Genomic DNA, 15,968 nt, shown 5'->3' on the forward strand with positions numbered 1-15,968 from the left:
CTTTGCTGTCCTTTCTTCTCTTATAGCAAGAAAGCAACCATAGACAATAGGTAAACGAATGGGTGGGGCTGTGTTCCACTTAAATTTTATTTACAAAAACTGGCAGCTAGAAAAAAACAAAACAAAACTGGCAGCTATTCTTTGCCAGCCCCTTCTCTAGGACACGGTTCTGCCAGGCATCCCTGATTCCCTTCTGGATTTTTAATTTCTTTCCCTGTGTCAATTTCTTCTCCATATTCTACGAATATGTTCAAGTATCTGCCTCTCAATGGGAAAATTGCTGAAAGGGGAGAGAGGATGAGTCAAGGGTGAGGGAACACAGAACAATCTGGGGCTGAACTTGAAGGAGAGAGCAAGAGATTGAAAGTGATTTCAATGAACATACATCAGGAGCAAGCCCTCGTAATGATTATATCTAAAGCATTAGAATAATAAGAAACCAGCCTTTTAACTAATTGAAGTAGATTCCAAGGCCACACCAAAGAGAACCTGGATGACAGGATTAGGTTTGACTGGCAGAAATTGGAAAATCCAAAAAAATAATGACTTAAACAAGATAAGAGTTACTCTTTCTCTAAATAAAAACTGAGAGACACACAGCCCATGGAGGGAATGGTTCCTCCACAATGACGTGGACTCTGGCTCCTTCTATCCTTTTACTGTGCCATTTACATCTTCCACTTCGAAGATCACCTCATAATACAAGGTGGCTGCTTGAGTTCCAGCAGTCACCTCTGTCTTCTAGCCAACAGGCAGAAGGAAAGGTAAAGAATCACTGAGCACACCTTCCCCCCACACTCCATGGTGTGTGTGTGTACGTGCGCTAGGTCACTTCAGTTTTATCCGACTCTGCGACCCTATGGACTGTAGACCACCAGGATCCTCTGTCCATGGGATTCTCCAGGCAAGAGTGGGTTGCCATGCCCTACTCCAGGGATCTTCCCCACCCAGGTATCGAACCCGCATCTCTTGTATCTCCTACACTGGGAGGCAGTTCTTTACCACTAGCGCCACCTGGGAAGCCCCTCTCCAGGATGAGCAGCTTCTGTAATGACTCCCAGGTATCCCTGCCTCCCAGTATTCACATCTTTGTATAACCCCTTCTCCTGAGAATGGCCTGGACTTACTTATTCACTTCTGGGAAAGACATAGGAGACATGGGTTCAATCCCTGGGTCAGGAAGATCAGCTGGAGAAGGAAATGGCAACCCACTCAAGTATTCTTGCCTGGAAATCTCACGGATAGAGGAGCCTGGTGGGCTACAGTTCATGGCATCTCAAAAGAGTTCGACCTGACTGAGTGGCTGAGCATGTGCACACAGAGAAGATAACACAGGAGACGTGGTAAAATGTTACTTTCAAGATTAGTCCATGAAAAGATGGTGGTTCTGTGTTATGTGCTAGCTTTCTCTTTCCCTTGGATGGCTCGCTCCGGGAAAATCCGGCTGCCATGTTGCAAGGCTATCCTGTGCAGAGCCTCATTGGAGGGAATTTGGAAATGGATCTTTCAAGGCCTGCCAATAGCCACAGGAATGAGCTCAGATGCAAATCCCCCACCACACACACCCTCAGCAAGGTCTTGAGGTGACTGATAGCTGATACCTTGATCACATGAGAAAGAACCACCCAGCTAAGTTGCTTCTGGATTCCTAACCTGCAGAAACTTCAAGAAACAAATGTTTCTTGTTTCCAGGTTCGTAGCTTTGGGACAATTTTTAATGCAGCAATAGATAAAACATTCTCCTTTGAGAATACTTCCCAGAAGTGCCTTCACCAAGCATGTCTATAGCTGATTGGTCAAAACTTGCTCCACGACCACATCCAGTTGCAAGTGGTGCTGGAAAACATAGTCTTGATGCGGAGAGTGGCAGATGCCCAGCTAAAAACTGAGACTTCTAAGCGAGGAAGGGATATTGAGAACTACTGCCCATCCCTAGAACGATGACAGTGACCAGAGATGTGGCTTGAGGTGATTACCCTCAGTGAAAGTTGTGGAATGGATCACTGGAGACAGGAATGAGTTGGCCATATTGGCTCAAACGACACAATCTGGGAATGGGGTCAGACTCCCAAGGGTCTCAGGGGCGGAGTGGTGAGGGGGCAAACACCTGAACAAAACCGAGGCTCTGGTAGGAAGAAGGAAGGGTGTGTGAACGCTGGGAAGTCGACCAACAGTGTTCTTGCAGACTGAATACTGTATAAGAGGGTGAAGATTGGTTTTCTTCCTTTTCACTTTCCGTAGTCTCCTGTGGAGACACAGACAAAAGACTCTGATATCACATTTCATCCAACAATTCCAGAATCACTTTGTCCAGCCCAGCCCAGACCACCCCATGAGGCTGAGACGCACACATCCAACTGTCCACTGCCAACAGGGCACAGTCCATCCACAGGTCTCTCTGTTGCAAGGACTTCACCATCGGGGTTAACTCACTAGGGCTGCCACGATGACATAGCACAGGTTGGGTAGCTTAAACAACAGAAATGTATTTTGGAGGGACTTCCCTGGCAGACCAATGGTTAAGACTCCTCCATGCTTCCACTGCAGGGGGTGCAGGTTCAATCCCAGGTTGGGGAACTAAGATCCGGCCTGAAAATAGAAAAGAAAAACCAAAATGTATTTTCTCACTTCTGGAGTCTAGAAGTCCAAGACCAAGGTGTCAGCAGGTTTGGTTTCTGCTGAGACCTCTCTCCTTGACTGGCAGATGGCTACTCTGAACTGTTTTTACAAAACCACGTGACCACACGTATGGTTCTGTTTCCATGTGCTCAGTCACTCAGTCATGTCTGACTCCTTGAGACCCCATGGACTTTAGCTCACCAGGCTCCTCTGCCCATGGGATTTTCCAGGGAAGAATACTGGAGTGGGTTGCCATTTCCTTCTTTTCCCATACCAACAACCAATTCTCCAGCTCTTGAGATACCAGCTGGGTGCCCAGCAATTCAGCCAGTTTTGACACAAACTGCCCAGAGTAGGCACCAGACTGTACAGGTTAGCGCTCAGTCTCACAAGACTGTCCCCTATTTCAGATGCCAATCACCATTCTCAGACTTCCCATATATACATTTTTTTTCCTTAATCTTTTGAACACACCACACAGCAATTGGGATCTTAGTTCCCTGACCAGGGATCGAACCTGCGTTGACAGTGCTGAGTCCCAACACTGGACAGCCAGGGAAGTCCCAGGCTTCCCATACTTCTGACAGAGGCTCTAAATTAGGGGTTTCCATGACCCCCTCTTCCAGTTCAAATATTTCTTAAGATGGCTCACTCAGGCAGGTAGTTTCCTTACTATCCTCTGTTATAAAGGGCACAACTCAGGAACAGGGGATGGAAGAGACACACAGGGCAGGAAGGATATGGGGGAGGGGGTTAAACCTCCCAGCACGTTGATGTATTCCCCATCCAGGAAGCTCCATAAACCCCATTATTTAGGGTTTATGAAGATTCCATCATGGAGGAAAGATCGATCAAATCAGGCCCCTCCCTTCTTCCCAGAAGTGGGTGGGTAAAGATGGAGTTGAAAGTTCCATCTCTCTAATCCCAAGGCTTCCTCCTTTGGTAAGGAGCCTCCATCTTGCCCACCAAGAGTCACCTCATTAGCATAAACTCCAGTATGATTGAAAGGGGCTTATTATGAATAACAAGACACCCCTCTCACCCCCATCACTCAGAAAATTACTAGAATTTTAGGAAGTCTTTGCCATGAAGTGGGGCATGAGTGCTAAGTCACTTCAGTCATGTCCCAGGCTTTGTGACCCCATGGACTGTAGCCCTCCAGGCTCCTCTGTCCGTGGGATTCTCCAGGCAAGAATACTAGAGTGGGTTGCCATTTCCTCTTCCGGGGGATCTTCCCGACCCGGGGATCGAACACACATCTCCTATGTCTCCTGCATTGGCAGGCAGGTACTTTACCAGTAATGCCACATAGGAAGCCCGTAAAATGGTGACAAAAGACCAAATGTGTATTTCTTATATCACAACATCACAACAACCTTTTCCCTGTGTCCTCACATGGTCTATTTTCTGTGTGGTCCAATCACTGCTGTCTCTTCCTCTTCTTCTTAGACATGAGTCTTGCCTGGAAAATTCCACGGAACAAGGATCCTGGTGGGCTACACAGTCCATGGGGTCGTAAAGAGTCAGACACACCTGAGCACACTTTCATTCACATACACATAGTGGATTAAGGGCCTCATTTTAGCTTAGATACCTCTTTAAACATCTTATCTTTAAATAAGTTACATTCTGAGATACTGGGCATTGGGACTTTATGAATTTGGGGGCGGGACATAACTGACCTTTAACGTCATTTTGTTCCAGAAATCTTCCCTTTCATTCATGCAAGATTCATTCAACAAACTTATACTGGACATATATAGAGATGGCACTAAAAGCCTGCCCAGGGATGGCGAATGGTATTAGAGGACCAAGAACTAAGCCTTGGGGAGTGCAGCATTTTTTTTTTTTAATTTTGGCTACACCACGTAGCTTGCAATATCTTAGTTCCCCGACTAGGGATCGAACTTATGCCCCTGGCAGTGAAAGGGTGGAGTCCTAACCTCTGAACCACCAGGGAATTCCACTCAGTATTTTAAAGACAGAGGAGGGCCCAGAAAAGGAAACTAGGGAGGAGTGAAGGCTGCCCTTTCTGGCATGTGGATCCTCATTCTCTCCTCTGGCTCTTTGGCCCTTCTTCACTTTGAGCCCCTCCTGCCTCTTGGGGGGCTTCCCAAGTGGCACTAATGGTAAAGAACCCACCTGTTAATGAAGGAGACATAAAGAGATGCAGGTTGGATCCCTGGGTCGGGAAGATCCCTGGAGGAGGGCATGGCAACTCATTCCAGTATTCTTGCCTGGAGAATCCCATGGACAAAGGAGTCTGGCGGGCTGCAGTCCATGGGGTCACAAAGTGTCAGACACCATTGAATGCACACACACTCTTCCCCTTGGGACTCCTCATCCCTCCAGGCATGAGGGAAGCCCTTCTGGTGTCATATTTCAGTTGGATGTCAGTGCGGCCCTCTTGTGCTTGGGTATCTACCACTTTCTAAGAGGATGATGCCAGATGGGGGTAGAAATGGGGGTTGCCCTGTACTCTTAACAGGGATATAACATCTTAGGTGTTCAGTTTAAACTCCGCATCAGCAGAAGCTGTAGCTGTTTCCCCCCTCAGTTCCCAAAAGGCAAACTGACATTCCCACCACAGAATTCATTTCTTCCAACTCCACACTGTTCAGTCCAATGAAAAACACAATTTCCGGGACTTCCCTGGAGGTCCAGTGGCTAAGACTTCGAGCTCCCAGGACAGGGGGCCCAGGTCCAAACCCTGATCAGGGAACTAGATCCCATGTGCCACAACTAGAGATTCCCGCATGCCACAGCTAAGACCCGGAGTAGCCAAATAAATAAATATTTTAAACAAACAAATACAATTTCTTCTGATTGACAAGATTTTGCTATGTTCCCTAAGAAATGATAAACATTCCTTGGGCTTTTTGTCCCCCAAATGCATTTGCTTTCCTCCTGGGGATTTTTCCCATAAAAATGTTAAATGGTAATGCCTCCACCTGAGGCAGGTGGCATCTGCCACCAGGGGAGGATAGCACTTTCTGGCATAAGTCTTCTCTGATTCCCAAATTCCTCCTCTAATCTAGGAAAGGTTTGGTTCCTTCTGCCACACTATTAAAACCAGAGAAAGGGTAGGAGTTGTGTTCTGATGCTTTCTCTTTGCCCTGCAGTGTACGAAGCAAGGCCATTTACTGAGAGTGAAAGAGGAAGGCAAAGAAGTACATAGTTCAGTGGAAAAAAAAAAAGATTAGCAAGAGTCTTGTGGAGACCAGGAGAGAGAGCTGACAGAGAGGCTGGGTAATGTTCTCAGCAATATGAGAAGGCTCAGGGAGATGGGTGACCCTGAATTTTAAGCCAGACCAGTCTGCCCAGACTGCATACGGCTGCCTGGGCACATCACTGCCTCCTCTCCCTGTCTCTTCTTCCTGGTTAATAATGCTACTGTCCCCTACCTGGAAACCTCAGCCCCACAAGGAGCCAGCCACTCAACCACCAGCCTTATAGATTCCACTGCTTACATATTCCTCACACCCATCCCCTCTACAACGTTCCTTCATTGTGTAAAACAAATTCTTCATTGGACTCCTAATTCTCTCCTTTCCATTACTCCAGCCAGCTATTACAGTAACTTTTCAGATGCCTTCCAAATTCTCAGAAATTTAGTGATGTCATTCTTTTATTTAAAGACCACCACTGGTTCCCTGTCAGAACCCTATCATCCGTGGACTTCATTCTAAGAGCAGTGAAAATCACCGGAGGGCTTTGAGCAGTGACAATTCAGTTCACCTGTTGGAAACCTCACGCTGGCTTTTGTGTGCAGAATGGCTTTGACACTGGGCCAGAGCAGCTGCAGGAAAGACCAGTGAGGACATCTTCTGATGCAGGTGAAGTGCTGACAGACCACATTGCTGGTGGCGGGGATAGAGATACAGGGAGAGATTTCAGATTTATTCTTAAAATAGAATTGTTCAGGGAATTCCCTGGTGGTCCAGTGGTTAGGACTCCACTCTTTCACTGCCATGGGCCTGGGTTCAGTCCCTGGTCAGGGAACTAGGATCCTGCAAGCTTCTCAATGCTGCCAAAAAATAAATGAATAAAATAAACTAGAATTGATCACATGGTGGTTCAGTGGTAAAGAATCTGCCTGCCAATGCAGGAGACTCAGGTTCGATCCCTGGGTTAGGAAGATCCCCTAGGGAAGGAAATGACAACCCACTCCGGTATTCTTGACTAGAGAATTCCACAAATAGTGGAGCTAGTGGGCTACGGTCCACGGGGTCCCAGAGAGTCAGACACGACTGAGTGACTAAGCATGCACTTTGGTCTAAGCACGCCAATAGATTGGGTACAGATTCTATGGGAGGGGGGCTGTTAAGAAAGACCCTTTACTTCTGAAGACTCCCCAAGTCCTTGTCTTCTGCAGCACTTCACTCTCCCCCAGGATGTGCCTCACAGTCTTGCTGCTGCTCCACAGTCACTGCCAGCTCCTTAAAGGATGTGACTCTTTAAGGCCCATGACCCTCTTCCACTCCAGTCGTCTCTGGGAAAGCTCGGCTACCCCTTAGCTTCAACTCTTAACTATAAGCTGACATTTTCCAAGTCTGCCTCTCCATTCTTGTTTATCATTTTGCATATCAGTCTTTCTGTCCAAGATAGATGCCTCATTGAACATGTCCAAAACAGAACCTATTCTTTGACCCTCAATCATGCCCCACTTTCTGTACTCTTGATCTCAATGAGTACAGAACTTGAACTCCTGAACTCTTCCCCATCTCTCCAATATTCCTCACTATCTACTAGAACATCGTCATCGTCTTCCTCTCCTTAACCCATATATGCTGTGAGCCAACAAATTCCATGGTCCTTCAGAACATTTCTCATTCAGTGTTTCTAGCCATTTCCAAAGTCACAAGTTTATTTCCATTCCGCATTATCTCTTGGTTGAACTATCTTACTTCCATGAACCACTTTCTCTAGCTTTTCCCTCTGGGTTTCTGTTGCTTAGAATTAACATTTCCCTGAGATTACTCCTTGGTCAAAGTTCAGGTGACGTCATCAGGAACCAGTCTCATATCTCCTCCATGCTCTGCTTCCTCCATGATGACTCTTCCTAGGTTCCATTCCCCCTGTGCCACGGATACTCTGGTCTTTCTCATTCAAGTCAGGAAGTGAAACCTAAAACTGAGCCTCACTGGCTCTGATTGACCAGATTTGCATCATGAACCCCGTCTTGAACCAATGATTGTGTTCAAGAGTATAGAATGTTTTTATTTCCTTAAGACTAGGTCACATACTTCATCCTTGTTAAGGGGCTGGAAGAAGTTTCATTCAGAGCATCATGGCTGAAAGTAGGGGAAGAATGGTTCCCTTAAGGGAAAACCAGGGTACCATTATCTCAAGAAGGCAGACTGGATGCAGATCATCATCTGCTGCAAGTTTCCTCTTCCTGCATCCCTTTTCTTATTGAACAGTACCATCTTTAGCTTAACTATCTAAGGGAATCCTTGGCACATCTCCCACATCCAGTCAAATCCCACCAAATGCTAAGATTCTAATCAACTTTTCCTTTCTTTCCTCAATGACAGGTTGCAATAAACTGTCTTATACGTTCACAGTCATTCATTCCCTCCAACCCGTAACATGGAGCTCCCCAGGTGGCTCAGACGGTAAAGAACCTGCCTGCAATGCAGGAGACCCAGGTTTGATCCCTAGGTCTGGAAACATCCCCTGGAGAAGGGAATGGCTACCCACTCCAGCATTCCTGCCTGGAGAATTCCATGGACAAAGGAACCTGATGGGCTATAGTCCATGGGGTCGCAAAGAGTTGGACGCAACTGAGCGACTAATACTTTTATTTTTTTCACACTTCCCATATTTCCCTGGCCTACCGCTTTGGATCTTGCCACTTGATCTGCTTTGGCCACTGGGATGTGAGTGTAGGCAGCCTTTATCACAACTGAGCAGAACTTTAAACCCAATCGTGTGGCTTGTATGGGTGGCTTTTGTGCCAACACTCCACCATGAGAACATGTCTCAGAAGGTGGCTGTTCCTTCATCCTGAGATCCAGGAAGAAAAGATTTGTGCAGCTGCATTTAGAAGAAGGGGCTTCCTAGGTGGCACTAGTGGTAAAGAACTTGCCTGCCAATGTAGGAGGCATAAGAGACATGGGTTCAATCCCTGGGCCAGGAAGATCCCCTGGAGGGGAAAATGGCAGCCCACTCCAGTATTCTTGCCTAGAGAATCCCACGGACAGAGGAACCTAGCAGGCTGCAGTCCATAGGGTTGCAAATAGTTGGACAAGACTGAAGCCACTTGGCACGCACTCATCTAGAAGAAAGATAGCTAAACTACAACCTTCATGTTCCATGAGCAAAAAATAAAGTATATGTGGCCACATGCCATGAGATTTTAATGTGTTTGTTCTGCAGCATAACTTAGAGGAAGCTGAGTATTACATACACCTGAGTTTGAGTCTTTATCATTTCTACCTGGATCACTGCCAGCATTCCCCACTCCCACTGCAGCATCCTCCCCACCATCCTCCTTGCTGGTTATCTGCGTTCCTCCTGCCCATTCTCCACATTGCAGACACAGAGATCTTTCTAAAGGGCATATCTGATCACACGACCTCCCTGCTTACCTCCAAAACCTCATTTTTCAGATAAAATTCAATCTCCTGGGAATTCCTTGGCAGTCCAGTGGTGAGGACTCCAAGATTCCACTGACTGGGGCACAGATTCGATCCCTGGTCAGGGAACAAAATCCCACAGGCTGAGCAGCGCGGTAAAAAATTTTAATATAATTTAAAAATTCAGTCTCCTTTAAGCACACCCCAGTTTTTCAGGAGCTTATCCAGATCTTCAAGCTTATCCTTTCCCCATACAGGCAGCCATTCCCCGATTCTCACTGAATCCCAGTGAAGTTACTGAATGCAGCATTTTAAGTTAGCAGTACCTTCACCCACCCTGCTGGCTCTGCCTACAATGTTCTGCTCCTCACTCACCTAGGTGTTGCTTAGTTGTTCATCAAGACCTACTTCTACCCATAACTTCTTTGCCTTTTTTTTTTTTTTTTGGCCATGACTCACGGCTTGTGGGATCTCAGTTCCCCGATCAGGGATTAAACCTGGGCCACGGCAGTGAAAGCACCAAATCCTAACCACCAGACCACCAGGAAACCCCCAGCCATACTTTCTATTATAGAAGCCCCAGGAGAGGTCTCCTCTCCATCCTCTGTGCTCCCACAGCGCAGTGTGCCCACCTACTCCTCTTGTAGCGTGAGGTTCCCTAAACTCACTCCTTCCTGACCCCAAAGTCCCACAAGGTCAAGGACAGGGTCTGGTTTATCTCTGTGTTCCCTGGGCTTGGTGATCCCTGGCACAAAGTGTGTGGTGATACTTGGAAGATGGCTCAATAAAAACATGAATACACGTGTCAGATTTCCTACAACCTATTTCTCCAAATCAGTCAATCTTCTGCATTGCTGCCATAGTTGTCTTCCAATAAACAAGATTTGTTCATGTGACTTCCTTGCTAAAAAAGTTACTCGGGTTTGCCTTTGCTCTTACTTACTTGTCTCAGGCTAATTTCATCCACTGTTTTGACCTCAGGCTGTATCCTGATGATGCGCAAATTTCCAGCCCAGAACTTCCTCCAGTTATATATATAAAACTGCCTATTGTACTTAACCTACTCAGGTGGGGTCTCACAGGAACCTCAAATTGGAAGAATCAGGTGAATATTTTCTTTCTCGAGACTTCTTCCTCTTTTGTGTTTTCTCTCAATAAATAGCATCATTGACCACTGAATTGCCCAAACCTGACAACTGGGAGTCACCCTTAAGAAATGGGTTAAGAGCATGAACTTGGCAGCCAGATAAATGACTTCAGATGCTGGTTCTGCTGCTTAGTACCTAGGTGGCTTCAAGCAAGTTCCTTGACCTTCTCTAAATCTGTACATTCTCATCATGGCAAACCTACCTTCCTGATCACTGAGACCACTGAACAACAGAGTCATGCTGGGCAGGTAATAACACGTGGAAAGTCCTTGCCAAATAGTAGCTTTTATTATTATACTGATCCTCTGTCTCCTTCTCCCTGTCATCCAACCACTAAGTCTGGTGGTTCTACTTTCTCAGTCTCTGGAATGTGTCCCATCCTCAGTAGCCCCACTGCCACCCTCTCAGTCCAACCACCTGTCTTCTGTCATCTGACGGCAGCAGAAGCTTCCTAACCAGTCTTCTGGATCCCACTCTTGTCCCCTTTCAATCCTTTCCTCACACTTCTACTGTGGCTTTTTCTGAAAACCAACTCAGTTCATGTCAACTTCCGGCTGAACCAAATTTCTTTCAGTTCCTCAAATGGTCAGAGCTCTCTGTTCTCCCTCCACAAATGTTTCCTCTTCCGGGCCTGTGGTCCCCACCTCCACAGGCTGGCTCCCTTGTCTTTCTGCTCCTCATGTAAACATCAGGCTGCCCACTTATAAGTCTCTCTTAGACGACCCTGCTCCGTGTCAGTTTCCTTCAAAGTGCCTCAATGTCCTATATTATAGCACCCATCACGTCACCACAATGATGGATTTAGTGACTGTCACCTGTCACTAGACCAGGAACCCCAAAAGGTAAAATCTCTGTTTTGTTACCATCACATCTCTAGGATTTAGCATAGGCCTGGCCCATAATTGGATCTCAATACATTTAAAAATTATTTGGACTTTCCTGGTGGTACAGTGGATAAGAATTCACCTGCCAGTACAGGGGACACGAGTCTGATCCCTGGTCTGGGAAGGTTCCACAGGCCACAGAGGAACTACTAATCCCGTGGGCCCCAGCTACTGAGCCTGCACTCTAGGGCCCATGAACTGCAACTACTGAGCCCACGTGCTGAAACTACTGAAGCCCGTGCGCCTAGAACCTGTGCTCTGCCAAGAGAGGCCGCTGAAATGAGAGGCCCAGGCGCCGCAACTAGAGAGTAGCCCTATTTGCCAGAGCTAGAGAAAGCCCATGCACAGCAACAAAGACCCAGCACAGCCAAGAAATAATAAATAAAATAAAGTAAAATTATTTAACTTACATTTAATAGGTGAAATGTACACCTAGTAGAAAACCCAAAAGGTGCAAAGGGATGTACAGTAAAAAATAAATCTCTTTACACCCTGATTACCCAATCATCACTATATCTATTTTCTTAAGGGTCCTTCCAAGATATTCTATGCAAATCCAAGCATATATGTATATATACTGCAGGTGTGGTAGCATATTATATACAGTATTCTACACCTGGCTATTTTTCTTTTTCTTTTTTTCTTTCTTTTCTTTCGGCTGCACTTAGCAGCTTTCAAGATCTTAGTTCCCAGACCAGGCCACAGCAGTAAAAACACCAGGTCCTAACCGCTGGACCACCAGGGAATTCCCTGTATTTTTTTCTTAACAATGTATCTTAAAAGATATTCATTTTCAGCCTGTATAACTTTAAAAAATGATCTGCATGTTCCTTTGTAAAGATGTATCTTAAATTATTGCAGCAGTCCCCAGCTGCTAGGTATTTGTTTTACATCTGTTGCTATTATAAACAAAGTTACCCTGAAGATCTTTGAACATGTCATTTCACACATATCTGAATCCATACCTTTCTCGACCTTAAAACGTGGTGATGTCCCCAGAAACCCATCATAAGTTGAAAATATTGTAAGTCAAAGTGCCTTTAGGGCTTCCCTGGTGGCTCAGTGCTAAAGACTCTGCCTGCCAATGCAGGAGACATGGGTTTGATCCCTGATCCTGGAAGATCCCACATGCGAAGTAACTAAGCCCATGGGCACAACTGCTGAACCCACGTGAAGCAACTATGGAAGCCTGTGTGCCTAGAGCCCCTGCAAGAGAAACCACTGCGACAAGAAGCCTGCACACTGCAACTGCAGTGTGACCCCCACTTGCTGCAACTGCAGAAGGCCCAAATGCAGCAACAAAGACCCAGCACAGCCACAGATAAGATAAATAAATACATCTTTATAAAAATGCATTTAATACTCCTTACCTAAAGCACATCAAGCTTTAGCTGAGCCAACCTTAAACGTGCTCAGGACACTTACATTAGCCTTCAGCTGGGCAAAACTATCCAACACAAAACCTATTTAATAATAAAGTGTTGACTATCTCATGTCATTTTTTGAATACTGTACTGAAAGTGAAAAACAGAATGACTGTCTGGGTTCAGAATGGTTGTAGGCATATCAGTTGTTTACCCTGGTGATCACGTGGCTGGCTGGGAGCTGTGGCTGCTGCCCTGACCAGGATCCTGAGAGAATTTTCTCCCAAATACTGCTAGCCTGGGAAAAGATCCAAATTCAAAGTCTGAAGTATGCTTTCTACTGAATGAATGTTGCTTTTGCACCATCCTAAGGTTGAACCATCAGAAGTTGGGGACTGTCTGTATGTCATAGGATAAATTCCTAGAAATGAAACAGCTGGAGTCAAACCACACCTGCATTTCACAGTGTGCCAGATGTGCCAAACTAGTCTAGAAGTTCTCTAGTTTACACGCCTGTGTGTAATGTACTGCTATATATCCTTCACATGCTTGTCAGCACAATGTTACCAGACTCCTTGATCTCTGGCTAATCTGGTAATAGCAAAAAGAATGCCATCATAGTTTTGTCATCTCTTTTTATAACTGAGGGTGAGCATCCCATTTGCAAAGTTAAAAGACAAATGACAAAGTGGGAAATTACAAATCATCAATCAGACAAAGACAAACAAACCGACAGAAAATTGAATGAAAACTTAAACTGGGGACTTCTCTGATTCTCCAGTGGTTAGGACTCCCACGCTTCCACTGTAGGGCATGGGTTCATTCCCTGGTGGGGGAACTAGATCCCATATACTGTGCAGAACAGAAAAAAAAGTATAAAAACAAACAAAACTTGAACTGGGACTTCATAAAAAAAGATATCCAAATGGGCATTAAGGGAAATATGAATTAAAATCACACCAAGACTTCACTGTATACCCACCAGAGTAGCTCAAATTAAGAAGTCTGACAATACCAAATGTCCTCGATGATGTGGAGAGTAGGAATTCTCAAAGACTTCTGGCAGGAGTGTAAATTGATAAACTGCTCAGAAAAACTGAAGATATGAATGCTTTATATCCCAGAAATTCTACTCTTGGCATCTATGGTCCTTGAGAAAGTCTTGCCCATGTGTACCAGATAAGTTATATAAATAAATTTCAGGGCAGAACTGTTTCTACTAGAAAAAAAATTGTAAAACCTTAACTATCCATTCTAGTAAAGTGGAAAATAGCTTGTTTACTCATTTTAATAATTTTTATAAAATTTTTTAATGTTCAATAATTAAATATAATTAAAATAATTAAAAATAAAATATATAATATTTTATAAAAAATAAATCTCCACAACAGTGGAAAACCATGCAGTAGCAGAATGAAGGAATCACAGCTTCATAGATCCACACAGCTGGGTTTTATAAAAATGCAAGCTAAATAAGTCACAAAAGAAGAACATGACTCACCTTATATAAAGGTCAAAAACAGGTGGAACTAAACTTCTGTACAGTGTCTGAGGATGCAAACACAGGAGGAAAAACTACATTAAAACGATAAAGAAGGGCTGCCATGGTGGCTCGGTAGTAAAGAATCCACCTGCCAATACAGGAGACATAGGTTCGATCCCTGATCTGGGAAGATCCTACATGCCACAGAGCAACGAAGTCCGTGTGCCACAAATACTGAGCCTGTGCTCCAGAGACCAAGTGCCACAACTACCGAGACCTCAGGGTCTAGAGACTGTGCTCCGCAATAAGCGATGCCACTGCAATGAGAAGCCCAAGCACCGTAACTAGAGAGTAGCCCCCACTCACCGCAACTAGAGAAGAGCCCTGCTAAGATGCTGGCTTTATTTTATTTCACTGTGAGGATGATGGTTCCGCAAGTGTTGGCTATGTCTTTAAAATGTATGTATATGTTTCATACATTCTGCTGTGGGTATGATAAAAAAATAAAAGAAGTTCAGAATGGCATGTGTATAATACCACTTAATTAAAAAGGAAAAAGTTTTAAAAATATAAAGAAATAGACATTTATTTCCTCATCTACACACTGATCAGCTCTGGGAGCTTATGGAAGAAACTGGTAACAAATATCACTGGAATGAGGCAATGGGTCACTGAGGGGCAAGAGCAGGAAGAAAAAGATACTTTTGGGGACTTCCCTGGTGGTCCAGTGACTGAGACCCCACGGTCCCAATACAGGGTGCTCAGGTCTGATCCCTGATCAGGGAACTAGAACCCACATGCCTGAACTAAGACCCAGTACAGCCAAATAAATAAATAAATATTTTTTAAAAAAAAGAAGAAGAAAAAGATACCTTTCACAGTGTTAAACCATGTTAATATACTACTCACTTAAAAATACATTTGTATTAAAGAAAACAAGTTCTGTTGGTATTTTCTTTCTTGATCTATTGCTACATAACAAGTAGCAAATTTAGTGGCTTTAAACAATACATACCTTTATTATCTCACAGTTTAGGTGGGTCCATCCTAAAGGAGATCAATCCTGAGTATTTATTGGAAGGACTGATATTGAAGCTGAAACTCCAATACTTTGGCCACCTGATGCGAAAAGCTGACTCATTTGAAAAGACCCTGATGCTGGGAAAGATTGAAGACAGGAGGAGAAGGGGATGAGATGATTGGATGGCCTCACTGACTCAATGGACATGAGTTTGAGTAAACTCCGGGAGTTGGTGATGGACAGGGAGGCCTGGGGTGCTGCAGTCTGTGGGGTCGCAAAGAGTCAGAAGCAACTGAGCAACTGAACTGAACTGAACTTAGGTGGGTCAGGAGCGCAGGCGTAGCTTAGCTGAGTCCTTGACTCAGGGTCTCCCAGGGCTGCACAAGGACTGGGCAGTATTTTCATTGGGAGGCTCACATGAGGAAGAGTCTATTTCCACGCTCATTCAGATGGTTGGCAGAATTCATTTCTTAGTAGCTGTATGACTGAGGACCCCAGCTCTTTGTCCCAATTCCTTGAGACCACTTTGCCAGGTGGGCTTCCCAGCCCACCTGCATTTGCTGCTGCTGCTGCTAAGTCGCTTCAGTCGTGTCCGACTCTGTGCGACCCCATTTAGGGCTGCTCTAAATGCAGTCATAGGTAACACAGCATGTTCTGGGAGTGTCCTCCCATTATCTTTCCTGTATTCTACTGGTTACAAGTGAGTCACACATTCTGCCCACACTTAAGGGGAGGGAATTACACCGAAGCATGGACACCAACCAGGAGGGGGTAATTACTAGGAGTCACTTTAGCAATTGTCGGCCACAACTGTTTATTGTTTGGGAAGATTTTTTTCCCCCCAATATTTGTCTATTTTATTTTTTTC

The 15,968-nt window shown here is 45.1% G+C and overlaps 1 long non-coding RNA gene across 1 annotated transcript; it reads right to left on the bottom strand.

The window, feature by feature from the left end:
• Positions 1 to 14,505, bottom strand: LOC129537095 (uncharacterized). Its single transcript, XR_008681920.2, has 4 exons — positions 14,446 to 14,505; positions 14,098 to 14,144; positions 2,350 to 2,589; positions 1 to 2,245 (listed from the first exon to the last, which is right to left on the bottom strand). It is a non-coding gene; the product is annotated as an uncharacterized LOC129537095 (long non-coding RNA).
• Between the last annotated feature and the right edge of the window lie 1,463 nt (positions 14,506 to 15,968).

This window comes from Moschus berezovskii, chromosome 6 (genome assembly GCF_049115385.1).
Source record: "Moschus berezovskii isolate FMDL1 chromosome 6, NW_MosBer_1.0, whole genome shotgun sequence".
NCBI classification, from domain to species: domain Eukaryota; kingdom Metazoa; phylum Chordata; class Mammalia; order Artiodactyla; family Moschidae; genus Moschus; species Moschus berezovskii.